The 16,237-nt window shown below is 32.9% G+C and overlaps 1 pseudogene; it reads left to right on the top strand.

The window, feature by feature from the left end:
• Window positions 1-13,802: 13,802 nt before the first annotated feature.
• LOC140444614 (cofilin/actin-depolymerizing factor homolog) lies at window positions 13,803-14,166 on the top strand (annotated as a pseudogene).
• The last annotated feature ends 2,071 nt before the right edge of the window (window positions 14,167-16,237 follow it).

Here is a 16,237-nt window from a genome sequence, read left to right as displayed (position 1 = left end):
ACAGTGATAAGTTATACTGATCTATTAATTCTTCAATAATAAGTCCTCTTTTGTCGTCATATGTAGAGCCCCAAATACTGTTGTAAGCATTAAAATCACCTGTTAAAATACGCAGAGAAGGTATTTGTCTCACGAGGTTAAAAAGGTCCTGTTTATCAATTGGTTGTCCTGGGGGTAAGTGAATCGTGCAAATATTTATTTTTGTGGTCCCTTCTAGAGAAATAGCTACAGCTTCTAAATGTGTTTGTAGGGGTATCCTACTTGCGGTTAATTTTATACATTCTTATAATAGTTACTTTATGTTAAGATGATGGTCTTTAGACGAACAAAATAGTTTAGAAAAATCTAGGAACCTATAGTTTTATGTGTTTTAACTTATAAAATGAAATTTTTAATCAATTTGCGGTTGAATAAATGGTTTGGAACCTGTTTTTATATTTATAATTATCTGTTTTACTTTATCCACGCCATAAACTTTTTTATACCGTGTTTATGATATTTAAACAGTTAAACAGACGTAATTACAATTAAAATATATGTATCTATCATTTAATTGCTTAACATTGTTCAATGAAAAATCAAAACACTCAAAGACGTCACAACAGATAAGATTACTTATACTTATCACTTCTATAGAATCCAGCAGGTTAACATAACTCACAACATTATGAAACACCGATTATATAGTTAATAGAATAATACAAGCTTGATGGCGGGCGATAATTCGTACGTGACTCATTCTTTTCTCATCGGGGTATGATTCAATCATACAAAGACTTTATAGAGCAGGTCCCCTTTCCCTACTGTATTCATCCAAGTGCCTGACCCTTCACCTTGAATGACGGGTCTTTTCTGAATCAATATTTTGGTTTGTTGCATGCCTCTTTACGCTTCTGTAAAGCCATTCCGCGTACATACAAGGTGACGCCAATAAACGTAAACGCAGACGTCACATTAAATACTTAATTAGGTGTATTGGTTACGAATTTATAATATTACGAGTAGGGGTGAACAATGGTTGATATTATTGTATGTAAAACGAAATAGTTCGATCAAATAATTTGAAAAAAAAACCATCAGAAATAGACATAGAACAAATAACAAATCAGAATATATATATATATATATATATATATATATATATATATATATATATATATATATATATATATATATATATATATATATATATATATATATATATATATATATATATATATATATCAGGACCTTAGAAGTAAATCGGTATAAGTGACAAAAAGTAAATATTGAGTAAACGCCGTTCAAATTTAAGCCTTCGCTGTAATTGCCATGATTTTTTAATGCTAGTTTTTCTTTTCCGATTAAGTATTATTATTATCATTTGTAACAAAATCATAATTTTATTGACTTTACTCATTTTGGAGCCATTTTTAGGTTACTAAGTAGCAGTTGTATCCTTTTACTTCTAAGAAATGCAACATAAAGGTAAAAAATGTAAAAAGATCATAAAGATTTTGTACAAATTTATTCTTCACAATAACACTAATACATAACTGACTTATGATTCATCGACATCAGTGCTAGTTCTCCAGCTTGTTGATCATCATGTCGCAGATTAGTGAAAAACTCATGGTACGTAGTTGACTAACTGTTAAAGATTTGAATATTTAGCTTTCTTAATGAGAGGCCTTTTGTCAATCGGTACTGGCAAGAGATCTGGCAGAAGAGCAGAGTTTTTGCCAGCTCGAGTGTGAACTTCGGGGGTGATTTCTTTCCTCTGTTGTCTATGAATGACACGCTTGTGGAGACTTTTTTTTTATCATCATAAGTGGCTCGACAATCCGTTGTGGATCTTGGCCTGCTCACAAAGAAGTCGCCACTCCTGTCGATTCCTGGCAACTTCCCTCCATCTTCTAACCCCTAGAATCTGTAGGTCTTCTTCCACATCATCAATCCATCTCATTCGTGGTCATCCTCTGCTTCTTGTGCCCTCTGGTTTTGAAAATGTTAATCTCTTCGTGTATTCGTGATCTGACATCCTAGCAATGTGTCCAGCCCATCCAAGTCTCTGCACTTTAACGAATTTCATAATATCTGGATCGGTGTATAACTGATACAGTTCAAAGTTGTATCTTCGACGCCATAGCCCATTTTCATTTACGGCCCCAAAAATCTTTCTAAGAATTTTTCTCTCAAAAATACCAAGAAGTCTTTTATCATTTTGAGATAAGATCCACGTTTCAGCCCCATATATCAAAACTGGTCTTATTAAGGTCCTGTATATATTAAGCTTTAGTGCACGTTTTATATTTTTATTTTTTAAATGTCTCTGGAGGCCGTGAACAGTTCTGTTCTGCACTATAACTATATCGTCAGCGAATGCGAGAATTTGCGTCGATCTATTAAAAATAGTTCCATTCATTCTAATATTTAATTGTCTGATTGCCTTTTCGTTTACATACTCCTTCTTCTTCTTTTGGTGCCTATCCTCTGTGGATGTGGGCAATCACGTTGGTCCATACAACTTTGTTGACAGCTGCTCTAAATAGATGTATGCTAGTCATTCCTACCCACTGTCTGATGATATTCAACACTTTCGATGTCCTTCTGCGCCCTTGAGATCTTTTGCCTTCTATCTTGCTTGTAAAATTAGTTAAATTAGTTGATACTTCTCATTGCGCATCACATACTCTAAGTATGTCATCTTTCTGATTTTCACGATACGCATAATTTCCAGATCTTTATTCATACGTTGGATCACGGTGTTGTTTGTTACATGATGGATATAGGAAATTCTGAGCATGTGGAGGTAGCACCACATTTCGAATGCTTCTAATCGTTTGGATGTTGCCTCCGTCAAGGTCCAGGCTTCAACTCCATATAAAAGAGTAGAAACTACATAGCATCTCAAGACTCGTGTTCTTATATCAATGTTCAGGTGGTGGTTTACATAAAATCTTCCTGCGGCGATTGAAGACAGCTCCCGCCATTTCTATATAACATATTATTTCCTGTGAAGGGTCCCATTCCTTATTTAGGCTGCATCCAAGGTATGTAATTTTGTCGATTATATTCAAGGATTCATTATTAGCTGTGAATTGGTGCTGTATTACGTCGTTTTTACTTACTACAAGAATTTTGGCCTTCTTACAGTTTAATTTCATGCCGTATCTGTCACAGGCTCCCACTACACGGTCTATTAATGTTTGCAGATCCTATTAAATTGTTTATGATTTCACCATTGATTTTTATACCTTTTCTTAAACCATCAATAGCTTCCCTGAACAGCATTTTTGAGTAAGTATTGAACAACGTCGGTGATAAAATGCAGCCCTGTCGTACTCCCCGTTTTATCGTGAATTCTTTTGAGGTTTCGTTGTCTACTCGTACAGTTGCCCTTTGCTGTAAGTATAAATTTTTAATTAGGCGTAAATCTTTGTCATCAATACTAGATTCTTTCAGTATCTGAAATAATTTTTGATGTTGCACCTTGTCAAATGCTTTTTCAAAGTCTATAAAGCATGCGTAGACTTCGCAATTTACGTCTCGAGCTCTTTGTATCAATACTTGTATGGAAAATAGGGCCTCTCGCGTTCCCAGCCCGCTTCTAAACCCAAACTAAACACTGCTAATGTTTTCTTCAAGTTTTCTATATATGCGAGAGTAGTGTTGCCCAAATGCAAGAACAAGACGAGACTTAGACAGTCTTGGTCTTGGTCTTGCGTCAATACACCTGGTCTTGGTCTTGGTCTTGCAGCAACATAGCGCATCACATTCTTTCAGTATCTGAAATAATTTTTGATGTTGCACCTTGTCAAATGCTTTTTCAAAGTCTATAAAGCATGCGTAGACTTCGCAATTTACGTCTCGAGCTCTTTGTATCAATACTTGTATGGAAAATAGGGCCCAGTCCGCTTCTAAACCCAAACTAAACACTGCTAATGTTTTCTTCAAGTTTTCTATATATGCGAGAGTAGTGTTGCCCAAATGCAAGAACAAGACGAGACTTAGACAGTCTTGATCTTGGTCTTGCGTCAATACACCTGGTCTTGGTCTTGGTATTGCACTCCCGGTCTTGGTCTTGGTCTTGCAGCAAGAGTCTTGCAAGTCTTGCAGTTACCCATTAGCCTATTGCTATTTATTAAACGTTACTTTAAACCTTAGAACAACGTAACAGAGCAAGTACATTTTAAGCTTGAATTAACATAGCCATAATAAAGACCAACCCAATTAATAAATGTCTAAACAACTGACACCGGGTAGGGTTTGAAGCGACGATCTAAGCGATCCGTGCCTATGCTCTAACTAACTCAGCTATCTCCAATGTCCCACAGAAGTCAATCTGTTTCTTAATAAACGTTTGCATTTAATAAGCTTACATGTGCTAAAACATGGTTAAAACTCAAAAAAAAAACAAGTTAATGACATAAACCTGACTGCATTTTAAAGAACATTATCTGCCTAGAAAAAGATTGATGGACCCCCAACCATATATGAAATGGAAATCTTAAAAAAGATTGGCATCTGGCAAAAAGTCCACATGCAGGTATCAAGGGCATAGATTATTTAGGTGATAAGATAACATACTATAATCCACTTATTAAAGCAACATAAAAGTTGTTAACAATCTTAGCTCTACTTTTGTATAAAAAACTAACTTGAAAAAATAAAGAATAGGTAAAAAAGCAATGGTAATCAAAAGAAGTTATTTTACTAGAAGGTAGAAGATATCTACTTAATAAATACATTAATTTACCAAAATAAAGTAGTAGGTACATAATATATAGTAGTAGTAGGAGTCATATGTCGCCATGTTACCTAATCCAACGGTAACTTTAGCATCCTAGTAATTTATATAATATAATGTAAAACAAATGTAACTAAATTTTTGTTAACGGGTTTTTACCCATGTATTTAGTGCTACATTCATGTACACCTAGACACTGATGATGGAATAATGGATTCCGAAAACGTTTTGTCTATAACAGCCCGTTTGGGTTTTTAAAAAATATATACCTTTTACAAAGGATTTTTAATAAATTTTTTAATATATGGTATACAGCCAAATACAGGAACGTAGATTCCTTGTGGATTATAATATATGTAATTAGTAATAAGGTAATAAGTATATTTTTATACATGTCCACTTTTAACAGCGGTTATTAAAAAGTTTGTGGTATCTCCACCGAATTTTGGTTTTTCAGGAAAAAATATTTTTAATTCCTTTTTGTGGAAAGAAATTAGATGCTTCCTTAAACCTGACGTGTTTCTATTTTTCATTTTCATTTCAACCTTTCTATATAGGTACAATTTACACAAAGCAATTTGGGATGCACGAATTATTTCGAAAAACTCATCAAATTTGCTTTTATGCCTTTCAGATCTATAATTCCAACGCTCACTACTCCGAGTAGAACTATTTGAATCTTTGTCCCTCATGTCAAATTGTAAACTTTTCACTCCGGAAACAACAAGGATTAGATGAAAAACAATTATTATTACATTAGACTCAGAGGAAAGCTCAATTGGGAATGAAGTTTAGTGATGTCGATAAAGTAACTACTGTTACTTTATATCCATTACTATCGCATACCCTAAAACAAACCAAGAATTATATATCGTTACTTCGTTATTCTAAATATTACGGTATTTTGTTTACACGGTAGGCGATATTATCTGTTATTAATTTGTCTCATTATTTTTGAATATTAGCCGAGCTCTGTCAGCAAATTTTGTTTAACCAAATGATCTCATCGCACATCCAGCAGAAACAATGTTAGGCCGATAAGATTTGTTTATTTAGATTCCTCCTAACTAAATTATAATGGGAAAAAAATTGAATTATTAAGTGGTTGTTCGTCTTTCTATATTTTTTATTAGCTAAGATGACATATTTTAAAAAAATTTCGCTACGACATTACTGTCGACGTCGTAATGCAAGATTATTTTACGATTAGAGGGCAGCTATTTTAAAAATCTGGACAATTAATTTCAGAGCGAAGAACTCGTCGGTTGGTAAAGAATGTACAAAATATTTTATTTTACATTGTAATTATGACCTTTGAGCACTTGTCAAATGTGTTTTTTTAATGAATATTTTGATTCGGTGTGTATGTTTATGGTATTGTTCGTAATACGCATAAGTCCAGTTTTTCAAATTTTTATTACATATTTTTGTACGTCTCATAGAGTCTTTAAGCATATACCCGAACTACTATACTCGCTAAAACTACACTCAGTCCTAACTGCAAGACGCAAGAGTCTCGCAGGCTTAGTCTTGTTCATGCTTAAATCTTGCACGGTCAGTCTTGGTCTTGGTCTTGCTAAAATTAGGCGGTCTTGGTCTTGGTCTTGCGAAAACGCAAGAACAAGAACAAGAACAAGACTGCAAGACCAAGACCGATTTTGGGCAACACTATGCGAGAGTGAATAACAGAAAGAAGGATTTTAAGTGTATGGCTCATTAAGCTTATAATTCTGTAATCAGAGCATCTGGTGGCATTTGCCTTTTTGAGGAGAGGGATGAAGGTGGAAACTAGCCAATCTGTAGGAAATTCTGCAGTTTCTCCAAAACCATCCATTCTCCAAAACCATCCAGATTATAAACACATGACACCTCTTTTTTGCTAACTGCATTTAGTTTTTTCTTTTTATAGGCTCAATTTGTATGGATCGATTTAGAAAAGCTGTTTGGAGATTCCAGTGTCCAATGCTCAATACTCTATAAAAGTTGAAAGTCTTTGTTCTTGTGAAATATTATTGGTACATATATTCCTACAATGATGATTTTCAAGTTCTCGTAACTTTTTTGCTTCTTGAGTATTGTTTTTTTGTCCATCTAAGCTTACCTGAATCTCTTGCTATTTTAGCCACATATTTTTTTCCACTTATCTGGCCTCCGAATCCGAAACGAACTCTTCTTAAAACCACTATAGTTTATAATAACTAAAACGCTGCAGTTTACATTAAAGTATTACTTTAACAACAAGATAATATTGCTATAGAGGGGCTATACCACTACCCATCCAAAATGATAAACTCAACCAACAGTCTGACATAGTGGAAAAGGCGTACAAGTGCACTTGCATCTCTTCTCTTCCAAGCCCTAGTCATAGTTGGCGTGGAGGCTAAGTAACTTGCGGCTAGAAAGCAGCACCTGTTAGACTTATCGCTTAGATATCTTTACCTCCAAATAGAATGAAATATTTCCAGTTTAGCGATGCAGTTTTCTTAATATTTACAAAAATGTCACTTATACCCCTTTACTTTAGGATCCTCATATAATATTTAAAGAATTCCACAGAAAATATCCACTTTTTTGATTCCAAAAACATTGATTTTGAAATTTGAGTGCGTACTCTTGGGACCAATTTTTTTTATTCTTTACTACACAAAACCGATGAAAAAATTAATGCTGCCACCCAGAACGAGGGTAATAGTGTCTTTTTGCGAGATTTCAAAAATTGAATGACCGAAGTCGTAGTAATTTTGGAGAGTAAAAATATCGCGACTTAAAATCACTGTAAAATCTCTTAAGAAGCACCTACAAACCTTTTTAAACTTTTAAAATAATGCTTTTGTTTTTTTTTCTTCGTTTGTAATCTACAGGGTGAGTTTTGCAGATACAACAAAAAAAAGGAGAGTTCGTCTAAAGCAGGAGCAAAAAGATGCTCTAGTTATTTTAGCAGGAAGCACGTCGCTATATGGAGCTGGAATAGGCGATACTATGTGAATATAAAAAAAAAAACTTTTTTTTAAGCGTTTTTCTCGGAATATTTTTTTTTTCAAGTCGGTGTTCACTGTATCTCAAAAACTATTTGATCGATCCCTCTCAAATATTGCACACTTCCTTTATAGATAATTTATTAGGTCGCAACGTAGAAATATTGTCCATTTTGTTGTTTTAATTAATTTTTCAACATTAAGTTAGTCAATTTTTAACAAAAATTTTTCGAAAATTCAAGAAATTCGTCTTCTTTTCTTTTAAAATTAGAAAAAACCATGAAATGAACAATATCTCGTCGTTGCGACCTAGGAAAACTCATAAACTAACTAAATGTTTTTTGTTTTTTTGTGCACAGATACATTTATCTGTTACGATGAACACCACAAAGTAACTTTTTCTTGAAATCTTAAAAAATTAGCTGTGATTTTATTAATTTTTAATATTTTTGTACCAAAATTTCAGATAATACTCCCGAAATGTTTTACTAAAATGTACTAATGTTATAAATAAGTTTATTTTAAACAATTTTTTAAACAAAAACCTTTAATAAATGTTTAATAAAACATTGAGAATAAACCTTATCCGCCTTCAACTACAAATTGTTTTCGTAGTCTGAGTAGGATTATAAAATTATCAACAAAACGTATTCTGACAATCAAAATTTCAAGAGTAGAAGATAAAAATATTACAAGGTTAAAATTAAAATCCTACAGCAAATATTTTTTCTTATATTTTACTCGTATACTGCAATTAAAATTTTGTTTTATCACTTTTAGATAGAGATATGCGTCTAACGGTGATAGATCCAAGATTACATCTAATCAGGATAATATCCATATCCATATATTATTACATTTTGTGCAATACCTTGACTAAGCTTTAATTAAAATATTTTATCACGTTTTGATAATTTATTTTTATGACATTTTTAGTAACACATATTAGATTTATTTATTTAACATCTCAATATATTTGCAATATGTAATATAATTACAATAAGTAAATTGTCCAACAATATTTAACAATATAAATATTAACGTATGGTACTAAAGTTTTGGGAAAAATTTCACCTGGTCTGATTGAGAAGCAAAATGCATTTAACAAAGAAGGCCATGGAATTGAAATGTCATTAGTTATTGACATTTAATAAACAAAGCAGAATATTTTGGTTTGTGCTCTGCAAAATGTCTTACAAAATTGATATTCGTCGAGGTGTTTATAATATGGTTGGCGAATGTCGAAACGAGATATTGTTAATATTTATCGAGATCAAAACATAAGCAAATTGACAATTTATCGCACAATCAGAGAATGTGAAGAAGGGATACCATGTGTTAACTTGCGTAAAAGTGGCCGACCGCGGATTTTGAACCATATAAGAGAGGCAAGACTGAAGCAGCTAAGAACAAAATTGGGGTCTCACAGCGAAAACTGGCCAGAAGATTTCATGTTGGAAAGACTACAGTATACAGGACCCTATCCAGTAACAATATTATCTACCGGAAAAGAAGGAAAGCTCCAAAATACACAGAGGATCAATTAGAGAGAATTCCGAGATGTTGCCGCGCGTTAAGGCGAGTGCATTTCGTCAACAAGTCGAAACTTTACTTTACCTTTGTACCGAAAGCAGACAATCCCCCCCAACCTACCTCAGGCTCGTCCAATTGAAGAGTTCTGGGCAATATTAAGTCGGAAAGTCTATAATAACGAATGGGAAGCACAAAATCAGGAACAGTTAAGACGCCGCATATATACAAAAATTAGAGAAATTGACGCCGAGGTCGTCCAAAGGATGATGCAACGTGTCAGGGGAATTATTAGGCAAATCGAAAATAATGGTCCCTTGTCTGTCATTTGAATTTTGATTTATAATAAGGATAGTTAAGTTAAATTGTTAAATAATTTAATAAAAATATAAGATTATTGTGGTCAGAGTTATATGCTTTTGAAATTTTTCCCAAAACTTTAGGACCATACGTTATTACAGAAAAAATGTCTTGTAGAACATTGCCCATTGACAATTTCCTGTGTATTCTTGACACTGGAATGGTGTCACGTGTGTCTTAGGGTTTGTTTGGGCTTCTGCTTAGATTAATAACCTTGTTTCATGCATGTAATAGTAATAATATATAATATAGTATTCTTCTTATTTTGGTGCCTCTTCGTTTCGAATATTGGCGATCATTCTGGCTATAATTATTTTATTAACTGATGCATTAAATAGAATGCATTAAATAGATTAGTTGTTGTTATGGAGAACCATTTCCTCAGGTTCTTTAACCATGATATTCTTCTTCTCCCAATTCCTCGCTTTCCGAATACGTCTTGTATATGTCCGATATATTCTAACTTTCTCCTTTTAATGGTATACATCACCTCTCTTTCTTTCCCCATTCTTCGTAGTACAGTGTCGTTGGTTATCTTGTCCGTCCATGATACCCTTAGGAGTCTTCTGTATAGCCACATCTTGAAGGCCTCAAGTTTTTTCTCCATCGCTTCAGTGTCCAGAATTCAACTCCGTAGTATAATCGTAGGCTCGTAGGAGCCTTACTTTTATTTCCAGATTAAGGTTGTGGCTTTTAAAGAGTTTGGCCACGTTGTTGAATGCACTCCTAGCCTTCTCCATTTTACATTTTATTTCTTGTTCGTTTACTATTGTTCCAAGATAGGTAAATTGTTTTACTCGGTCCACTGTTGTATTCTTGATAAACAGTTGGACGTATCTAATTTTATTTTTGCCTATGACCATAAATCTACTTTTTGATATGTTTACTTGTAGTCTAAATCTTTCACTTACTTCATTAACTTTGTTTATTAGTTGCTGTAAACTGTTTAAACTGTCTGCAAAAATAATGGTATCATCTGCATAGAGGATGTTAAAAGTGTTCTCCATGTTCGCAATTTTCCAAAGCTTCTCTAAATATTTCCTCTGAATATAGGTTGAATAATATATGTGAAAGTATACATCCTTGTCTAACGCCTCGCAGAATCTGGATCGTTTCTCTCGGTTCATCTCCAAGATTTGTTCTTATTGTGGCTGATTGGTTCCAGTATAAATTTTTGGATTATACGCCGGTCTTTATCATCTATTTGGGCTTTTGTTAGAACGTCCAACTTTTTTCGGTGTTGATCTGTGTCAAATGCTTTTTGGTAGTCCACAAAGCAGGTGTAGATATCGCAAGTCATATCTCTGCATCTTTGGAATAATACCTGTAGACTAAACAGTGCATCTCTCGTGCCTACGCCTTTCATGAATCCAAACTGTGTGTCTTGTATTCTCTCTTCGCATAGCTTGTTAAGAAAAAGTTATATATTCTAAATTCTTCGCACTTTTTCGCTTCCTGTTTCTTTGGTAACGTAATAAATTCTGCAACTAGCCAATCTTTTGGAAAATTGCCTGTGTCATAGATATTATTGAAGATTTTACATAGTATTCTTAAAGATTCATCATCAAGAAGTTTAAGAAATTCAGACTGTAGTCCGTCTGGTACTGGAGCTCTCCCTTCTTTTAGTGATATTATGGCTACTCTTATTTCTGCCACTAGTATAGGTGCCTTGTTTCCGTAGCTATTGGGGACTGGTTCTCCCTCTCATCAAAAAATAAATGTATGTAATTTTTTCAGGTATTATCAATACTCTCTTTGTCCACGATTACTCAATGTCAATACTCTTCGTTATCATTAACGTAACTCCGTTATCATTAACATTATCTTACCTTTTTATGCACGTTGAAGTCGTCGTATTTACTTTGCAGAATTTCGATTCCTTGGCATTTTTTCTCCAGTTCTTTCTGTTTGGCTTCTCTGATCTTTCTCTGTATATCTCGTAATATTTTATACATAGAGTTATTGTTAACGTTTTTTGTTCTTTCTTTCATCAGCTGCAGAATCTCTATCGTCATCCATGTCTTATTCCTACCTTCTCCGTTCTTCATAAAATTGTCTTTAATGTCGTCTATCGTTTTATTAAGGGATTCTATCTTGTCTTCTGTGCTTTTCGTTGTATTATCGATTTCTTTGAATTTTCTATTTATTGTTTTGCTAACTATTTATTTTACTTCACTACATTTCAGTTTTCTCATGTCATGTTTTTTTACTCACTAAAGGATTGTGGTCATATTGAATATCATCGCCTGGGTAGGTTTTAACACTGTTGAAACTATTTCGATATCTTTTGTTAACAATTTTATATTCTATTCGGTTTCTTATAATAACGTCTTCTCCGTCGTTGTCTCTAGGTGATTTCCACGTTTCATTATATCAATAATTATTAATATCATGTGTCATATTTCACAAAATCTTCCCCCAGGTGTCAATTACCGATAGCCGAATCCCTGGACGATCGTATACATGACCGATGATTATAAACATAACCTTATTTTAGTATATCTAATGTAAGAATACCCATACCTTTTTGGTGGTGTCCTTTTCTGACATAATTTCAAAGGTAACTGGTTAATGAACATACGATAGTTTTATTTATAAATATTTCATTACCAGGTATCTTTGTAAGTAATGGATTTGTAATCGCCTTCCATTATTTACAATAAAATCTTTTACCAATCCTTCAGAACAATTTTTTTATTTCAAGTTCTATAAATATCAGTCTTTTTCTTGAATTTCGATTTCATGTTATTAATTTTTTTTGTAGATTTGGACAAAAGTATAGAAAAATCACGTAACATATGCACAAATCCCATTTGGGATTCGCAACCTTTATTACTTTCGTCTTCACTGCTTTCACTCATTGTAACAAGACAACACGATGATTAATTCCTTAAATAAAAGGCAACGCAAGATTATGCCGAACGCTACCAAACAGGCTCTGACAAGTTTAAAAAATAAATACAGAATATCTACTCTTATGTACTGTGAGCAGAGATTCATTACATCAAAATATTTTTATTCATATGAAATCTAGTACAAACTTATACTTTATGCTCATTGCTTGTACTCATGAGCATGAGTTTATACTTTGCTTTTATTCATACCACTTACTATAATGTACGTTCAATGTTTTAGGCATAATATTCAATATACTATATATTTATGTTGGAGCAAGTATAGAATTTTTTTGTGGTTGTGAGTTCTTAGGCCGTGTGTGGCTTATCGTGTTTTATGATTTGCATCCAGCTTCAAAAAAACAGGAACTCAACATTATTTTTTGAAATCGCTCCTTTCGGTTGTTAAACAAATCATAAGATAAATTTATTCTATGTGAGTACAATGATCCTACCGAGTCATTCAGTCTGGTGACGAATCTTTAAAAAGAATACATATCATGAGTAATTCTGAATGTTTAAACGATGTGCTACACGAATGCCTACGATTTTTGTGGTTTGTAAAATTCATATGAGTGTTCTAATTATAATTTTTAATATATTAGTTTAGGTTCACCGGATATATTACTTATCACTTGTAATCTAAAATAAAACGAATCATGAATCATATAGGAAATAAGTCACCTAAAACTTCACCGATAGTAGTTTATACAGTGCGACGCAAAATTATGGAATAAATTCATTTTTTTGTCGAGCATCCCAAAATTAAGATTTTTTTTACATAGAGGCTATACCTATACCAATACTGTAATGTTTATTTCAATTTCTTTAGTCTTTTAACATTAACACTAATATTTTTCGCTGTCTCACGTAAACCAGGTAACTGTATAATTATAATTGAATCGATTATTTCTTAAAGGGACTAAGTGATATTTTCAAGTTTTAAGAAAAACAGAAAAATGTTGTTTATTTTTTAACCCCTTGTCATTTCAAACTTTTTATTCTTTTTTTCATTTCATTAGTATGGTTCGGTTAAAGGTGTGTATTAATCTTTGGTTTTTCTTTATTGGACAGATTTAAGTAAAAATTAACTTAGGTCCTTTCAGAAATATACATTTTATAAAGCACATTTAATTTTTTAGGTTTTTATATAGGTAATACTATAATATGGTAATTTTATTGTGAAAAACAGCCACAAAAATATATTTAACCAAAATTAAAGAAACAATATAATATAAAACATAGAAATAAAACATTATTCTTATAATACAAAGTTTTAAACAAAATCGAAAAAAAAACCTGGTTTTCAGTTCTATGGACTATGGACTTTTTGATTTTGAAAATATGCACCAGTGCCAGGGAACCTCAGAATCAACTAAGAAACAAAAGTTATTCCTGATGTCATGGTGTCCAGAAACTGCATCTGTCAAAAAAAAAGATGGTATATGCTAGCTCATTCGAATATCTTAAAAAAGCTTTGGTAATATAGAAATCTATCCAAGCGACAGATTTAGCGGAAGCAAGTATAAAGGCGGTAGAAGAAAAATTGCGATCCCCTGATCGTCAGTAACGTATTTTATTTTTATTATTTTTCTTTTTGTATCTCTTCGACTGTCTACTCACGCATCGACCTACCGAGGTGTATTATTTATATAAGTATTTGAATATTTAATAAAGCTTCATTAAGATGCTGTGGTTTTGGATTTCTTGGTCTTCCAGGAATTTATGATGTTGACGTAAAACTCTTGCTTATCTTCTAGTACAAACTGGTTAATGCTTTGCAAATGGCCTATTTTTGTTTCCAAAAATTGGCACCATGTCTTCAGGATTTGCTGGTATTTTAGGCCATTCGATATTAAATTGGCTGTTGTGTTTCGGTAAAGCCAAATAGAAGTGATTAACGCCAAAAATGCTATTAATATATTCTGATGCCCTTACATAACCTAAAGTTTCATAGCTATATACGTCAAAATTGCAAAATGAGTTTTTTTGGACATTTATATGTTGAGGTTCAGTGGACAGGCTTGTCTTTTTATAAAACTTAGGTCACCATTGCTTAAAATCAAGAATCTCACTAGTTTGAACTTCTTTTACAGTAAACTTGCTTTTGGCACTTGAATTAACAATAATTTCTGTGTATTTATGAATTTCAAATATTCTATCAAATTTTTTTAAGTACCTTTTTATGACACCGAAATCCCTGTCACAGGGCAATAAGGAGTGCCCTCTAATTGGAAAATAATGTTCAATTTTATCGAAACGCCTCAAATCTGTAAGGGCCAAACATAATCTTAATAGTGTGGTTCTTATTTTGCCCAGGGCAGTTGTCACAAAAAAGTTTTCACTCTTTTATGTTCGGTGGTATGTAATTTTTTATATAATCAAGCAAAAAGGTGCATACTTCATTAGGGCCCTTATTGGCCTGTCCGTGGTGATAAATATAGAAAAAAGAATTTTCTGTTTTAAGATTATGTATGCAACATCCATTAACCGTTAGTGGGGTCTTATAGAAGGCTTCTTGTACAAGTATATGTGATAGATAAACATATTGCATATAGTCAAGTGCGAGCCCTACCACGTCGTTTCCATCGTAACACTCTTTCAGTATCCTTTAAATTCGTATAAAACTTTTTGGCCCTTTTTTTGTGTACCAACAATTCTGCAACAGCCACTTTTTTTGATGCATCTCCTAGAGAGGGATTTTTGATTTTTAAATTCAACACTTCAACATTTTACAAATTTCAAAGTAAAGTTTTCGCGAAAAAATGTATAATAATACCTGTATTTAATTTTCTTTTCAGGATACTTGGATCTAAACATTTCGTACATAATTTTTATATTAAGCTTACTATCTAGATATTTATACTCTCTTCCCTAATAGTAACTTTCTTTTAGTGGATAGCTTTGAATGTACTGACGAATTAATATGTTTTGATCTTCTGGCATTGCCCGTTTAATATTTTTGCCACGTTTATCTCTAGGAGTCAGTTTATTTTTAATCAACGATTGTATTAGCTTTATTCTTTTCTCAGATACAGAATGCAAATTTAAAAAAGCCCTACAACAGTCTTTTACTTTCAGATCTCCAACGAATAAAATGATCAAAAGATACTTCGCTTAATTTATTGTAAAACAATAAATTAAGTTTCATTTTTCTGACTTCTTCGTTTAGCTACTTAGCTACATTTTTCTGATGTATCAGGCCTTGAAGATATATATCCTTTACATCCTTGTTTTGCATTTTGTAGAAATTCTCAAATACTATTTGCGTTTGCTCATCGTTTAGCTTAGTAAAACACTGCATTTTACATCTAAAAAATAACTTTAACTTACTTGCAAGCACCTCCCCGATTTGCCTTGCAGCAACCATCTTGCATTTATATTCTGTATACGCAGTATCACTGACTCTAGCTTTTTTGATTAAATTTCTTTGGTAATTATCATCATTTCTCACACCCCGCCGTCTTTTTCTAAGATTGTCTGATTGAGGTGGCTCCCCTTCACTTTCACTGCTTCTAGTTTCGTCCGAACTAGACATATTGCCAGAAAAATGTGATTATAGTACTCTTAACTGCACACAGTATCGAAGCCGGTAAATCACTGAAAATATTTCGCGACACGAGGCTTGCATTTTAATCCAAAATAGAACGCAAGGTCAAATACAGCATGACACAAAGGGACTAAGTTAGTTTACTTAGGTCCTTTCCGCGCTAAACCATTATTTTCTCACACAGAAATGCAATTAAGGA

This window comes from Diabrotica undecimpunctata, chromosome 6, assembly GCF_040954645.1.
Source record: "Diabrotica undecimpunctata isolate CICGRU chromosome 6, icDiaUnde3, whole genome shotgun sequence".
Lineage (NCBI taxonomy): Eukaryota > Metazoa > Arthropoda > Insecta > Coleoptera > Chrysomelidae > Diabrotica > Diabrotica undecimpunctata.
Note: the sequence above shows the minus strand (reverse complement) of the source record. Positions and strands in the feature narration are given on the sequence as shown.